The 14,959-nt window shown below is 47.1% G+C and overlaps 1 protein-coding gene across 4 annotated transcripts in view; it reads right to left on the bottom strand.

Moving 5' to 3' along the window:
• SHISA6 (shisa family member 6) overlaps nucleotides 1-14,959 on the bottom strand; it is a 282,449-nt gene that overhangs the window by 99,250 nt on the left and 168,240 nt on the right. The gene's annotated exons all lie outside the window — the stretch shown is intronic.

Here is a 14,959-nt window from a genome sequence, read left to right as displayed (position 1 = left end):
AGGTGGTAAGTAAGCATGGCAGAAATCCTCATCCACCATGGCCCAACCCGCCAAGGTTCAAACGTCACCATAACAAGTGACATCAGGCCAGAGTCGTTGCTCACTATTCCCAATCTTATCATCACCAGCCCCACCTTCAGCAGCATCAGCCCCAATATCACGGAACCACTGCCCAGGCCATGTTCATGGCTCTGCAGACCAAATCCAACGCTACACTTGTCCCCAAGGACCTAGAGGTTTAAGGGGTCACTCGCGGAATCAGAAAGTGAGTAAGAGAAACACATGACACTAAAAACAGCAGGCGAGCACATGAAGTGGAGTGCAGGTTGGGCCAGGAGGAAGTGACTCATTTGGAGAATCTGCCTATTTGGCTACTGGAGAGATCTATCCCGCCACTGCCAGTGTGCTCATGGGTTGGGGAACAAGCCTATCGCCAACTTGAACCTAAGATGAACAACAAGGGAAGCGTACTACCCCGAAGGAAACATGCAGAGCTGAGGCTCACCAGGGTAGCAGACACTTGGGATATTCCATTTCTGGTTTCAGGCACAGTGTCCCTGTCCCCTTTCTGCCTTGAGCCTTCTCCAAACCCCCAGGAATCCTTAGTTTTCACCCAATGGCAACCTGGAAGGGTGGGAAGTATATGGTTCTGGGGCAATCGTTGGCCAACGAGACAGGAGCCATTGGATAGGTGACCCAGCATCCCTATCCTTTAAGTAAACACTTCCGGGTATTTTCCAGAGATCACACCTTAATTAAGCCCCTGTTTTCTACATCAGTAACTTCGACAGTACAACCATATACTGGCTCTTCCTCCTTCCTTCTCTCATCTCCTTACCCCCCCCCCCCCCACCATCGCTTCCTTGGAATAACCTCCCTGGACCCAAGACCCTCTCTCAGGCTCTGCTTTAAGGGGAACAAACTGAGGTAGCCATTATGTAGTAACACATGTGTTCTACACAGGAGGCTGAAGAGTTTTCTCCCAGGACCGTTGGCTTTAGTTGGGTGATGGTCATTATGGGAACAGCCATTTGGGGGTTTGACTTCATGACTGGAAAGGGCAGACTTCCAGCAAGGGTATCACTAAGTTGAAAATCGAATCTTACAACTCCATTAGGCTCTTCCAAAGTCTAAAATAGCATCCTTTACTAGAACAACTCAGCCAAGATGTTATTAATCAGTATGGTTCAGCTGCCTCAGGATTCATTCGTTCACTTAAATATTGAACAACTATTTCTCAGGGTCTACTGTGATAGGCTCTGTGCAGGACAGATGGAGACCCTGCCCTCATGGGGTCTGCAGTCTAGCAGGATAAATGGACAGCAAACAACCAGTTAAGTAGACTGGTCGAAGTACAACCAAGGAGAAACACAGAGACGTCATGAAAGTGGACAATAGGCATCTGATGAAGAAGAGGGCGAGGGTAGAGTCAACCGTCTACACATAACTGTCATTTAACGTTTATAAGAGAACAATACAGCTATATAGCTTATAGGAAACCATGTGGATATATAAACACAGAGGTGTAATTCTGTGCCTGTATGAGTCTGTAGCTTGAATAACAAAGATTTATTCAAGATCAAGGCTGTGGAAAGACAGGTTTTTGCATCCTAAGCCATGTAGGCTTGGCTTGTAGGTAGCTGCCATCTTGCTATCTGCTCATGTGACGTCTTCTTGGTACACACAGGAAAGAGAGGAAATGATCTCTCATGTCTTATAAGGGCACTAACCCTCTAAGGCCAGGGCCCCACCCTCATGACCTCCTCGAACCCTAACTATCTCCCTAAAGCCTCACCAAAAAATACCATCACGTTGAGAGTCAGGGCTTCAACATGTGAATTTGGGGGGAGGGGACACAAACATTCAGTCCATAACAGTCTGTCTTTCAACAGCCTTTGGCGGTTTCAATCTTTAAAATCTGTGAAAGAGGCTAGGGTAAGGGAGATTTAGAAATGTGAAGATAAGTTTCCCTTCCCTCTCCTCTGTCTCAAATCTCTCTTTGCCTTTTAGGCTGAAGACTATTGGGATGTACTAGTTAAGTAGAGACAAGAGTAACTCATTAAGACTGGAAAAGAATTTAAACGTGGGAGAAAGCAGTGCTAGGTACCAGTTAAATATTACAGAAAAATGATACCGTATGTAAGTTTCCCTTTCACATAATGGAAAACTCTAGATGTGACACAAGGAACACTTGAAGAAAGTGAAGATGGATTTGTCTGAGCCTCGTTACACCCCCTGCCTTATGCTAAGCAACGTGGGACTGCCATCCTTATAAACCTGAAAAGGCATCAGAGAAGCTGTGGTCAGAGAGCTGCCGGGCTCAGGCCAAGTTCAGTCTGCATTAGGATCGGACACAGTTCCAAATACTTGTAAGAAAACTGGGGAGGAAACGTATGTGGGCTGTGATAAGTCTGGACCCAGGTGATGGGACAAAAGAATTCCAAAACAAGGAATCTCTCGTGACAGACAAAACTCGGCTCTGGACATACTTGAGACGAGCGTGCATTGATTCTGGCCTCACATCCACTCTCCCCTCTTTGGTTACAGCCTCTTGATTTCCTTTCAGGCCACCTGCTGTCCATCCAATGTAGTCTCCTTTGGACGACAAACCCCAAGCAAGCTGATGAGATGATCTCCTGGGTCTCTGTGTCTCGAGTGGAGTAAGCAAATATGAGAACAAAAGTGGTTTGAAAGTCACCCAGTCAATGGGAGCCACCCTTTAAAAGGTCTTGGGTCCTGAGTGTTTCTCAGCCAGAATCTCCAGCCTCCTCCCTTATTTTTTTTTTTTAAGATTTTCTAAATACCATCTTTCAAAAAAATATATTACAGCCTTACTGAGATATAATTCACATACTATACAAGGCACCCTTTTGAAATACACAATGCCCCCACCCCGGGTTTTAGTATATTCACAGAATTTTGCAATCATCACCACGAGCAGTCTTAGGACACTGTCATCATTCCCAAAAGAAACTTTGTACCCAATAGCAGTCGCTCCCTACTTCCCTCCAGCCCTCCAGCTGAGCTGTGGGCCTGCAGGACCCTCCTCTCTGTCACTACAGGTTTGCCTCTTCTGGACTTTTCTTATGAATGGAATCACACAATATGTGGTCTTTGGAGACTGGCTTCTTTCACTTTGCGTAATGTTTTTAAGCTCTGTCCGCGTTGTAATCATTGTCGGTATACATCACTCCTTTTGTGGCTGAATACTATTCCATTGTACGGATAGAGTACATTTCACTCACCCACTCATCAACTGATGGACATCTGGGTGGGTTTCTCCCTTCTGTTTTTATGAGCTACCTGATGTCCTTCTAATAAATTCCTTCCTACTTAGGTTAGGCAGGGTCGGTTTTCATTGCTTGAATCTAAACCACTGTAACAGACACAATTTTTTCTATAACTGCCCATAGATACAGAGGCGGTGGCCTTACGGTTCAGCTGGTGTCCAGCCCTGTGATCCATTCAAACTTCAGCCTTTTGTACAGAACTTCCGGTGAGGTAGGCTGAGCATGAACATCAGGCTGGAAAAGCAGAACTTACAGATACCTCGATGTCTGGGGTATCTACTTAAGGGTTCCCTTTGCACCAACTCTGAGCAGGCATCCACCATGCCGCTGGGCCCAGGAGCCCAGCTCACGGCCAAGAGCAGAGACCACCCTCTGCACAGGTGAGAAGTCATGGGAATCTCGCTTTTCATTCTTTCAGTGTCTTCTCAATGAACCATCCCTTCACCACTACAAAGCCTTACATATGTCCTCTCTTCTCTGACCTTCTAATGCTCATTCTCGTGGAAGAACACAGACTCGAATGTTTTCGCTCTTCCTTATAAGTCAATCTGCTTATACCCAGAGTTCCTGAAGGGCACTCTGTGGTCGGCAAGGCATTTCAAACCCGTTTGCTACCTCTGTAAGAGGAGGGGCGAGAGTGGTCTGCTGGATGCATCAGTGATGTTTCAACTTGATTTGGCAACAGGAGCCATTCTTCAAATGGGTCAGAGGCGGAACTTGACATCACACAGAGAGATATCCTGGGTGTGTAGTTAAAGTATCTCATCTACCCTGGAAGATGGTACCAGAGTCCCAACCCCAAGCCCTGGTGAGTTTGTAGACCGAGTAACTTAGTCTTAAGGAAACCTGCTCCTGGGGGTGCCTCGGTGGCTCAGTCGATTGAGTGTCCGACTTCAACTCAGGTCATGATCTCAAGGTTTGTGGGTTCGAGTCCCATGTCGGGCTCTCCGCTGTCAGGACAGAGTCTGCTTCAGATCCTCTGTACCCTCCTCTCTCTGCCCCTCCCCTGCTCAGGCTGTCTCTCTCTCGCTCTCAAAAATAAATAAAAACATTAAAAAAAAAAAAAAAAGGAAGCCTTCTCCTGCACAGAGGGGAACAGGGAATACATAGCTCTTGGGTGAGATCACCCGGTACGGTGGGGTTTTCTGAAGGGTGGACACAAATTCACAAGGTGGAAGCTTCAGGAAAAAATTCATTCCATAAAAAAAAAAAAAAATCGGGGCGCCTGGGTGGCGCAGTCGGTTAAGCGTCCGACTTCAGCCAGGTCACGATCTCGCGGTCCGTGAGTTCGAGCCCCGCGTCGGGCTCTGGGCTGATGGCTCAGAGCCTGGAGCCTGTTTCCGATTCTGTGTCTCCCTCTCTCTCTGCCCCTCCCCCGTTCATGCTCTGTCTCTCTCTGTCCCAAAAATAAATAAACGTTGAAAAAAAAAATTAAAAAAAAAAAATCTTGGACTTGAAAACAAAGAGGCCAGATTAGGGACCCATGTTGTCCATAACGTCCCTCCCTTAGGGAGGGTGCATTTTTCCCTTGGACCAGGAGAAAAACCAGATTTAGGGTGTCATTGAATATGCCACTTCTTTGACTCAGCTGATACACTCTGATCTTTGAGCAAAGCCAGATTGCAGCCAGGCAACCATATGCGAAGGGAGGGGGGTGGTGTGTGTGCTAAAGGGGCAGAGCCACAGAGAAGGCTCGTCTCTGCTGGCACCTGTGTGGACACGGCCGCCTACCAAGGGACTCGCGTCCATCCGGGACTTGTGCCAGTGAGCAGCTGCACGTCTGTGCTGTCACTCCTCAGTGGTACAGAGGGCAGAGGAGGGGTGACGCAGCCAGAGGGACGAGCTGCTGGGTTGGTGACCCAGGCAGCATAAGAGAAGGCAGTCCTGCCTCCCAAGGGAGGAATGCACAGGGGGCATGATGTTTGTGATGCCCAATAATCTAGGCTTGGGACCCTCCCCAAATTGTCCCAAGCCTTGGCACCCTAGCCTGTGTGTGCCGGTCCCCAGCCCGGCTGAGGGGGATCTAGCTTCCCAAATGCCTGCCCCAGTCACCAAGGCTCCCCGGTGACAAGCTGCTTTGATGTGAGGACCCTGCTCCACTTAAAGCTGCTTTCAAAAGCCTCTTGCTGAGCTGTGTCAGATCAGGCTTGGGAAGGGAGAGCACTGCTCAGACGCTGTTCGTGCTCTTTGCTGCTCCAAAGTGAATGAGACGGCGGGGCTCTCGCCCTGCCTGTGAGTCATGCCATCCGTCCCTCTGGTCCTGATTCTATCCAGGACTGTTCAGAAATAGAAGGCTGTGGGTATGCGGGCCCCATGGGGCCCAGTGACCGGGGTCAAGGTGAGTGCCGGCCATGACCCCATGCCAGCTGGCTATAAGGACCAGACCTCCTCAGGGGCAACCTCCACACCCCCTCACTCTCGCTCCTTTATCTTTTCAGAGAGACATCAATCGGGAGAGTTCGAATCACCCCCACCAAACCTCAGTGACTCCCGACAACACAACTTTATTTCTGGTTCCTGCTACGAACCAGAGGGGTGGCCCGAGAGGTCTGCACGCCAGCCACTCAGGGGTTCAAACCTTGCTGGTGCCGTGGCAGAGGGGAAAGAGGCCTCTGGGAGGTCTTGCAATCAAGTGCTTGGGCCCAAAGGCAAGATGACCCAGCTCACACAACACAGGAGCCAGAACTGTCTCCTGGCCCCACCCAATCGCAAGAAGACTACAAAGTACGGTCATCGGCTGGGCCCAGAGTGGGCAGAACTGGAAGCATTTGACCAACAGCACTAATGACCGATGAAGGAAAACATGTGCTTTTAGGGGCGCCTGGGTGGCTCAGTCAGTTGAGCATCCGACTCCTGGTTTCGGCTCAGGTCACGATCTCGCGGTTCGTGGGTTTGAGAACCGCATCAGGCTCTGTGCTGACAGCGTGGAGCCTGCTTGGGATTCTCTCTCTCTCCCTCTCTCTCTGCCCCTCCCCTACTCGTTCTCTCTCCCCTCCCCCCTCAAAAATAAATACACATTTAAAAAACTTAAAAAAGAGAGAGAAAAGAAAAATGTGCCTTTTGGGGACAGGAAGAACGGAGTTGTAGTTGTCACCCCAGCCCATCGTGGGTGCACGATCTGAGGCAAATTCTTTAAGTCTGTGAGCCTCAGATTCCTCTTATGGACACTGAGAAAATAACAGTACATGCAGTAGGGCGGCCGTAACTATTAGCTTCCTTCCCTCCATTTCCTATTCAAATCCCTACACATAGGTAACTACCTTGAAGGACACGATGTAATAATCACTTTCACCCTAAAGGGTAGATGTAAATAACTTAAGCTTATTGATTTTTGTCCCCCAATTCCTAGGAGGGGTATCTGCATTTTGATGGGTTAAGTTCAATTGGACAGATAGGCTTTGAACTCCATGGAGGGGAGCCCTCTGAAATGGCTCCCAGGATTCTCACCCCCCATGTCAACCCCCTTATGGGATCCACACCCCTTGCATGTGGGCGGGACTCAGGACCTTGCAAAAGTGATGGAAGTCATTTCTGTCACCCTGTCTCTGGACTACCCTTATGAAGCAAGCTGACCTGCTGTTGGAGAGGCCCATGTGGCAAGGACCTGGGGGCAGCATGCGGACAACAGCCCCCCAGGAACCGAATCCTGCCAGTGAATGCTGAACCGTGAGATCGTGACCTGAGCCAAGATCAACTCTTTTACCCAGGTGCCCTAGAAATATGTTTAAAATAATTGATTAATTACTTAACTAATTAGTTAACTAACTTGGAGATGCCTCACTCTGAACAGGAAGATTTAGGGTCGGGGCGGGGGAGTGGGGGGGGGGACCTGCCCATGCAGCATTGAGGGCATCATGGGAACTGGCAGAAGGAAGCTTGGATCTGGAGGTCAGGGAGAGCAGCAGAAAAGGGCAGAGAGAGACAAGGAAATGAGAGACGGGTTCTTCTGGGCGTGTTGACCAAAAGGCAACCAGAGGAGCCTTAGAGAACCTTTACACGGGGCTCCTGAGCACATCCCCTAATTTATAGCCCAGACCGCCAAGCCGCGTCCAGTAATATCTTTGTAGCTGTCGTGGGGTAGACCCAGGACCGCCGTGCGGTTTTTGTTGTTGTTTTCCGGACGCAAGGAGCGTGGGGAAGGAGGCTGGGGCAGGTAGAAAAGAGGAAAGTGGAGGATTCTGGAATATCTAGGTCAACAGACAAGGATGGAAGGAAAAAGAAATGCTTCCCCAATCCTCCCCACCCCCCCATATGTAACTCTCCCCCATGTCTGGGGATGCTGGACTCTATGGGAAGCACACCCAGCAGATGTGCGTCGCAAACCTATCCTGTGTAAACACACCGATTCGCGTTTTCCATGATTAAGATTTACCTATTTTAGGTTTATTACGTTTTGAGAGTGGTTCAAAAATAAACGTAACTTTTCTCTGGCGGTGCCGTGCAGAATGACTTACAGAATCCCATGTTCTACTTCTGGCAGAGGTACCACAGGCAGGCTCCTAACTCATCTTACACAGTGTCCTTCTCCGGAGTTGCGCACAGCTCCTGGGTCACCTCTTGGTAAGAGGCCATGCTCTGTCTTCCATGAATCTACATGATCTCCTCTTAAACTTCCCTTTTTTACCATTGGGGAACATCTCTTGGCCCATATTTCCCATGATATCATTCTAATTTTATTGTATTTTTTTAAGTAGGCTCCCTGCCCAACATGGAGCTTAAACTCACGACCCTGAGGTCAAGAGTCACAGGCTCTACCAACTGAGCCAGCCAGGCGCCTCATTGTCCATGATACCTTTAGAAAATTCTGTCATTCTACTCAGAACTGATGTGAATGGACTAGAGCCACATCCTTCAAGCTAAGGAAGCCTCAGGGTGCTTGGGTGGCTCAGTCTGTTGAGCGTCTGACTCTTGATTTCGGCTCAGGTCATTCATTACCCCAGGGTTGTGGGACTGAGCCCTGCGTCAGGCTCTGTGCTGACAGCATGGAGCCTGTTTGGGATTCTCTGTCTCCTTCTCTCTGCCTCCAACCCCCCCCCCCCACTCTCTCTCTCAAAAATAAATAAATACACTTTAAAAAAAGCTTTTAAAGACGCCTCTCTGCCTAGTTCCTGAATACTGGAATGGGAAAGCAGATATGTGTTTGTCCCCACATGGCCCCATTTTGTGCTTCGAATGGTCCACACTGTGAAGATTTCTCTCTCATCCTTTGTCATTCCGAATACAATGAGACTTGACATTCTTAGACTGTCCTTACTAGGAAATCATTCCTGTAGTTTTGTGAGTTGTAGTGGGACATTTGTTTTGGTAATCCGATAGCTAATCTTCCCCTTTCTGGTTTCCACATCCTGGTTTCTATCCCAGGAACTGGAATCCTCCCCCGCTCTCCGTCTGCGTGGCTGAGGTGAAGCTGTGCCTTTTCCATAGCGGGAGCCTGTGCAGCTCAAGTAGATCAGCACATAGCCTCCCCCCTTCCCCAACCCTGTCTACAGTGACTGGCTCCACGTTGGGCTTAGAACTCTATCAAAGCTAATGAGACACGATGAGTGTTTCACTGGGACTTCAGGGAAAGAGATTTTGCTTTTCTTGCAGAACAGAAAACTTAGACTGGAGCTGCTGTCAACATCTGGCTACAACCGCCATCTGGTCTACCACGTGATGGCTGAGAAGGAAGCCAATGTAACTAAAGACCCACTACGGAAGATTAAAACAAAAATACCTGGGGCACACGAGAGTATCTGTGAGCTCCAAATCAAAGCGCCATGAGATAGCCCTAGCCCTGTGTTTCATCTTACACAGATCAATAATTTTTCACTGTCCTTGAGCCAGCTCAGACTGAGTCCTCATCACTTGAAGACAAAGGAATCCTTACTAATACAGCTGCATTAGCAAGAGCCATTTTTATGCCCTAAAATGTGGCCATCTGAAAAGTCAAAGGAAGCTGAACAAAAGAGTGTTGGAAATGGAAAGGATCTTGCTGATTGACAGCTCCAACCCCATTGATTAAAAAATGAAGAAAACTAAGAGGCAGAGCGGGGAAGTCTGTGCATGTGTCCACATAGTGGCTCGGTGGCAGAAGTGAAAGCAGGACCCAGATTTGACATCCAGGTCTCTTTCCAACCACTGTCAAGAGCTTGCCAAGGTGAGCCACCTCTTTCTTCCTTCTCCCTGTGTTTCTCTTTTCCTTCCTCCTCTTTCCTAGAGGATGTAGACTCTTTTGATGTAGATTTGTTTCTTTATAAAACTTTGTTTTGCAATAGTTCAAGCACACAGAAAGTATGGAAGTAAACTAGCAGGCACCATGTACCTCCATCTAGGTTTCAAAAATGTTAGGATTTTGCCACTTTTCCTCCCAGTGTTTCTTTTCGTTGACAAAGATGTAGGACATTGACGTTGTAGCTGATGTGTCACTGATGTCCCCATCCCTTGTGCCTCCCTTCTGTCCTACCCAGAGCAGCAACTACTATCTCAAACGTGGTTGCTATTCCTCTACACTGCTCTGTATTCTAAATATTACATGAACAGTAGATACTCCGGTGTTGGGCGTCTTAATTTTATGTCAATGGTATCGCGAGCTTGCTTTTCTCACTTAGTATTGTTTCAAGATTCAATAATGTTGACAGAGGGAGATCTCTTAGTCCTTATTTGTGCAAAAATGTATTTATTTTGCCTTATCTCCTGAATGACAGTGTAGTATAGACTCTTAAACTGATGGTGATTTTGATTCATCACAGCACTGTCTGCCACAAATTGTAAATATCGAGACGCCTTCTGCCAATTCAATTATTTTTCTCCTGAGGAAGGAACCTGTCATTATCTTCTATCTGCTTTAAAATGTTACCTGAGAATTGGGGTTATGATTATTTCACCTGCATGAAGGTCACTGTGTTTCTTGAATCTCTGGATTCACATTACTCATCAATGTTGGAAAACATTTTATCATTATCCATTCAAATACTGTTTCTCCCATATTTTCTCTGCATCTTTTCCCTCTGGAACATACAACATATTAGTTATATGTGAGATTTATAGATTTTAAATGATTTAGCCTGATTCTCCCTGTGTATACTTTTCTTTATGCTCAGCATTCTCCATAATTTCTTGAAATGATTTCCAATCTACTAATTCTCTCTTTGGTGGTGTCTTATCTGTTATTTAACCTCTCTACTCAGGTTTTAATTTCAGCTGTGACCTTTCTCACATCTAGAAGTTTTGTGTTTGGTTCTTTTCCAAAGTTACCTGTCCTTTTTTCAAAAGATCCTAATATTTTATTCATAAAATAAATCCCTTTTCTTTATATTTTCAATAATTTTAAGTACACTTTTTAAATGCTTCTTCAGGGGCGCCTGGGTGGCTCAGTCAGTTGAGCATCCGACTTCAGCTCAGGTCATGAGTTCGAGTCCTGTGTTGGGCTCTGTGCTGACGGCTCAGAGCCTGGAGCCTGCTTTGGATTCTGTGTCTCCCTCTCTCTCTGTCCCTCCCCTGCTCCTGCTCTCTCTCTCGAAAATAAATAAAAACATTAAAAAAAATTAAATGCTTTTTCAGATTGCCCTGCTCCAGTTCTGGAAGTCTAATTATCAGATAGTTTGGTCGTATGGTAAGTTGACCTTTCGTGGGATGTTCCTTTTTCCTTAAGAAATCTTGTTTTCCCTGTATTTTTGTTTTTGCTTATACCGAGCACTTAGTTGTTTCACTGGCTCAGGACCAATTTTTACATGCTTTATGATGTAGTTTCACCTTGGTGGTTCCCTATAATTGTCCAGCAATATAAAATCAGACTTCAGACCTCTAAGAAATGCAGTCCTGGTTTTGACTTTTCAGAAGAAACTCTTCTGCCTAACCAGCTCCAGACAGTGTGAGAAAAGCTTCCTTGTCATTGCCTTGTGCTGATGGGTATGTATTTTTTCTAGGTGTAGGATGGATGCAATCCCTGACTCTATGCTTCCCACTTTGCCCAGGCCTAAGGTTTTGAGTCCTTTTTCTGTGTAGGAGGGAAAAAAGCCCCAAATCCCATATGTTACTGGCATAAGAAAATACTCTTTTCCCCCCCTCCAAGAGTAACTCCCAAACCAGTCTATACGTTTACCAATATGGTTTAAATTCCTCTTTTTTCCTGAAGCAGGGATTTCCCCTTCTTTCTTTTGAGTCCAGCCATGCATTTTAATTTGTTTGTATTCTATCCAGAAAATTTTTAGTATGCATCGTGTAAGGTGATCTTACTGTATGTAACCCAGTGTATTTACCTCCCTGGATACCCTTGGCCATGTCTTTCCATTGATGGTACTTGTGAACCTCCATAAAGACCTCCTGGCCCAAGCCCATGCTCGTAGGTGCAAGAGGAAATGTCCATCTCTGTTTTCCCTCCTTCGTGGTGTACCACTTGCTTAGCTGGCTGGGGTCTCTGCAGTGACTGTTCTAGGTCCCCCATATCACTCGTAGGCATGTCTTGTACCTTCATGTGGGTGCCTCTTGCCTCTGATTCCTGTTGCTACCAAGGCATGAGACGTTATGGGGCTCTTTGACACATGCAATGTCCTGTCCAGCTGGCCGCCAGTGAGGCCGCAGGTGAAGAGATGGGGAGTGCCAGCGGCTTGCTTCTAGCACAGGCTTAGCTTGAGTATTGTGGCCTGTGCCATGGATACTCCTCTCCTTGCTGCCAGAGACCTAGGCAGCTCCTGGAGGGCCTGGGAGGTAAACCCCCAAAATGCAGGGGAATGGATGCCACGTGGGACAACTTTGACCAAAGAGAGACCAGAGCTAGCCTAAAAATTCTTCTCCCTTCCTCCTCCTAGATGGACTATTAAAATATGCAGTGGGTGTCAGGTGGCCTCTCTCAAGACATCCTGAGAGATGAAGTGCTCCACTGTGCTTGTTCTAAAAGCTGTGGTAGAACCCCTTAAGGTTGCTCTCCTGCCTGTCCAGAGTGCCTTCTGTTTTTTCCACTCTCCATTTACCACCGCCCCCCCCCCCCCGCCCCGCTGAGATTGGACTCCTCTACAATCTGTTAATACCAAGAATTTGCCTCATGCTCCATCTTCTAGGGAACTCAGATTGGGATGTCTATTTGCCATCTTATCTGTGGCCGCTCTGTTTCCATCAGGCAATGATTGAGGGGAAGGTAGGAAGCCTCTATAAGAAAAAGGTACATGCCTTCCCCTGTTTGTTTACGTGGACAGCAGCCTTGAACAGACTCTCAAAGCTTCCGTTCTTCCCACCCCATGGCCATATTGTAGCTCGGTGCCAGATACAGAGTGGAGAGGGTGTGTGTGGAAATAGCTTGCAGTATATAAGATCTAGGCAGTACCAAAGCAAGCCAGCCTCCGGATTCATTCTCTGGGCTGTACGTCCTTGACCTGTACAACCCCTTCTTTGGCTTATATAATAAAGTTTAACGGTGGATGTTGATGGGGCCTGAGAAATCCCCCTGGTGCTGTTATTTCCTCTTTTTGTTGAGCAAATTATCTTTTCCAGCCATGCCTCTCTGCTGAGTCGGCAGGACACTTCTGATAGTAATCTGCATTTTAAATTTGAGGCTCTCTAGAACTTCATTGTGAAAACAGTGTTCTTAGCACGATGCTTTATCACCAGGAGGACGCTACATGGAAACACTTAATCATAAAATCTTAAACTTTGAGAGCTGGAGGAATCCCACCACCATGCCTGGTATACGGGAGAGATTCGATATTCGTTCCAAGACTGAACGCATTTATATGAGGAAACATAAAATGGTGAAAGGGTCTATGAGACTGAGAACGCAGAGCCATGGGGTTTAGCCCTGCCAGCAACAATCTGTAGACTCTGTGTAGGTTATTTCACAAAAACATGCCTGAAGTTGACTTCTGAACACCCCACCTATGTGGGGAGAAATCCCAGGAGACATAAGAGATAGAATCATGCCTCCTTACTACAGTGCTATGAGGCAAGTGACCATTTAGAATTTATTTGGGTGGTGGCCAACTCCTTCTTGGGGCCAGTGGCATTGGCAATGGATCCAGTTTTGACACGAGCTGTGCCCAATCGCACCCTTCCAGTGTCATGTCACAGCTGCAGAAATGCGCCCCCCCCCCACCTTCCACTGATTCCCAGACACAGATCCCAGAGCCTGGATCTTCAGCTCTGCCATGGAGTCTGTGAACTATGTGATACCACCCCAATAGGTTCCTTTGCTGCTTCACTTACAGACTTACTTCCTGTTGCTTTCAGCCCAAACCCTACAAGTAGACGGTCCCAAATCTCCTCCCTTGTTCCTAAAATCCCACAAACCACTAGGTAATCCTTTGGATGCTGCAAAGCACTTTCATCCATATGGTCACATTTCATCTTGGAAATAACCACACGGGAATGCCTCATTAACCCTATTGGTTGTATGGGAACAAATGAAGACCGCAAGGGCCAAAGGTTGGCTCAAAGTCGTGCAACCGGTCCTCACGAGGCAGGACGTGGCACCCAGCTGGATTCCGCATGCTCGATTCATGTCAGCAGCAGCAACACGGTCAGGTAAAAATGACACGGTGACCATGAAGGTGTGTTCCAATCTGAAGGATGCTGCGCAATTGTTATTGCTATTTAAGGTCACCCTGGAAGAAGGTGGCAGAAATGTAACATAAACTCAGCTCTGAATTCCAGCCCAGTGTCACTTCCATGACTCTATACCCCGTCCCTCCAATGCAATGCTTTTGTTTAGTTACATTTTATAGGTTACTATTTTTGGTACTCATTGTGACAGGTGGTTTTGGCTTACAAGTAAGAAATCTCTTGGCTGTGATCAAAGAATTCAAGAAATTTTTGCATGGTGTTTTCAGCTGCCACACACACACACACACACACACACGTCTCCAGTGTGTCCCCAAATCTCTAACGGTTCACTCAAGGTCATCTATCTATAATAGTGATCTCATCACATCTATTAAGTGAATTTATAACAGCAAGGGAAAATCTGCTCTGAAATTATCCCAATACCTTCCAAATTGTCCTAACAGTATGCCTTTCTTTGTTCCAGTGTTTCCTGCCCTCTCTCCTCGCTAAACCTTGTGATTCAATCGCATTCGTTGGCATTCCTGGCCGCCTCCCATCTATCTCCCGGTAAGGTGGAAGAAAGCCAGGTGAGCAGAGAAATGGAAAGACAGGCAGAACCTCAATTAATACTAGCTGCTGGGCAGATTAAAATGGAACCCCAATGAAATGCTCTCCACTGACCAGATCAACAACGCTCAAGTAGTTAAAAGGGCAAAGGACAAATCCATCATAAACTCTAGAAATGTGTTGGCAACAGTAGGGTGGTGGGGGGAAGAGGCACTTCCTTCCCCATCAGACTTTTCAACAGACACAATGTCTGACAGCCCCAACCAGGGACACGCTTATGCTCTGGTGGGGAAAATGGAGATAGGACAATAATAATAACAACATCAAACTTCTATTTAGATAGCACATTGCAGTTTGCAAAGTGAGGCGGGCAGAGAAGTTATTACTTCTCTTTCTTATATGAGGAAAGAGACGCCAAGATGTTAAGAGACTTGCCAAGCATCACATAGCTATTAAGCGGTGGGGCCCGGAATCAAGCCAAAGTGTGTGTGTGTGTGTGTGTGTGTGTGTGTGTTGTGTGGAGGGATGCGGTGGGGTGGGGAGGGACAAAGAAATCAGAGGGCGTGGCTGAGAAGGGGAGGTGGAGAAAA

Source organism: Leopardus geoffroyi, chromosome E1 (assembly GCF_018350155.1).
Source record: "Leopardus geoffroyi isolate Oge1 chromosome E1, O.geoffroyi_Oge1_pat1.0, whole genome shotgun sequence".
Classification (NCBI taxonomy): domain Eukaryota; kingdom Metazoa; phylum Chordata; class Mammalia; order Carnivora; family Felidae; genus Leopardus; species Leopardus geoffroyi.
This window is presented reverse-complemented; position numbering and strand designations above follow the sequence as displayed.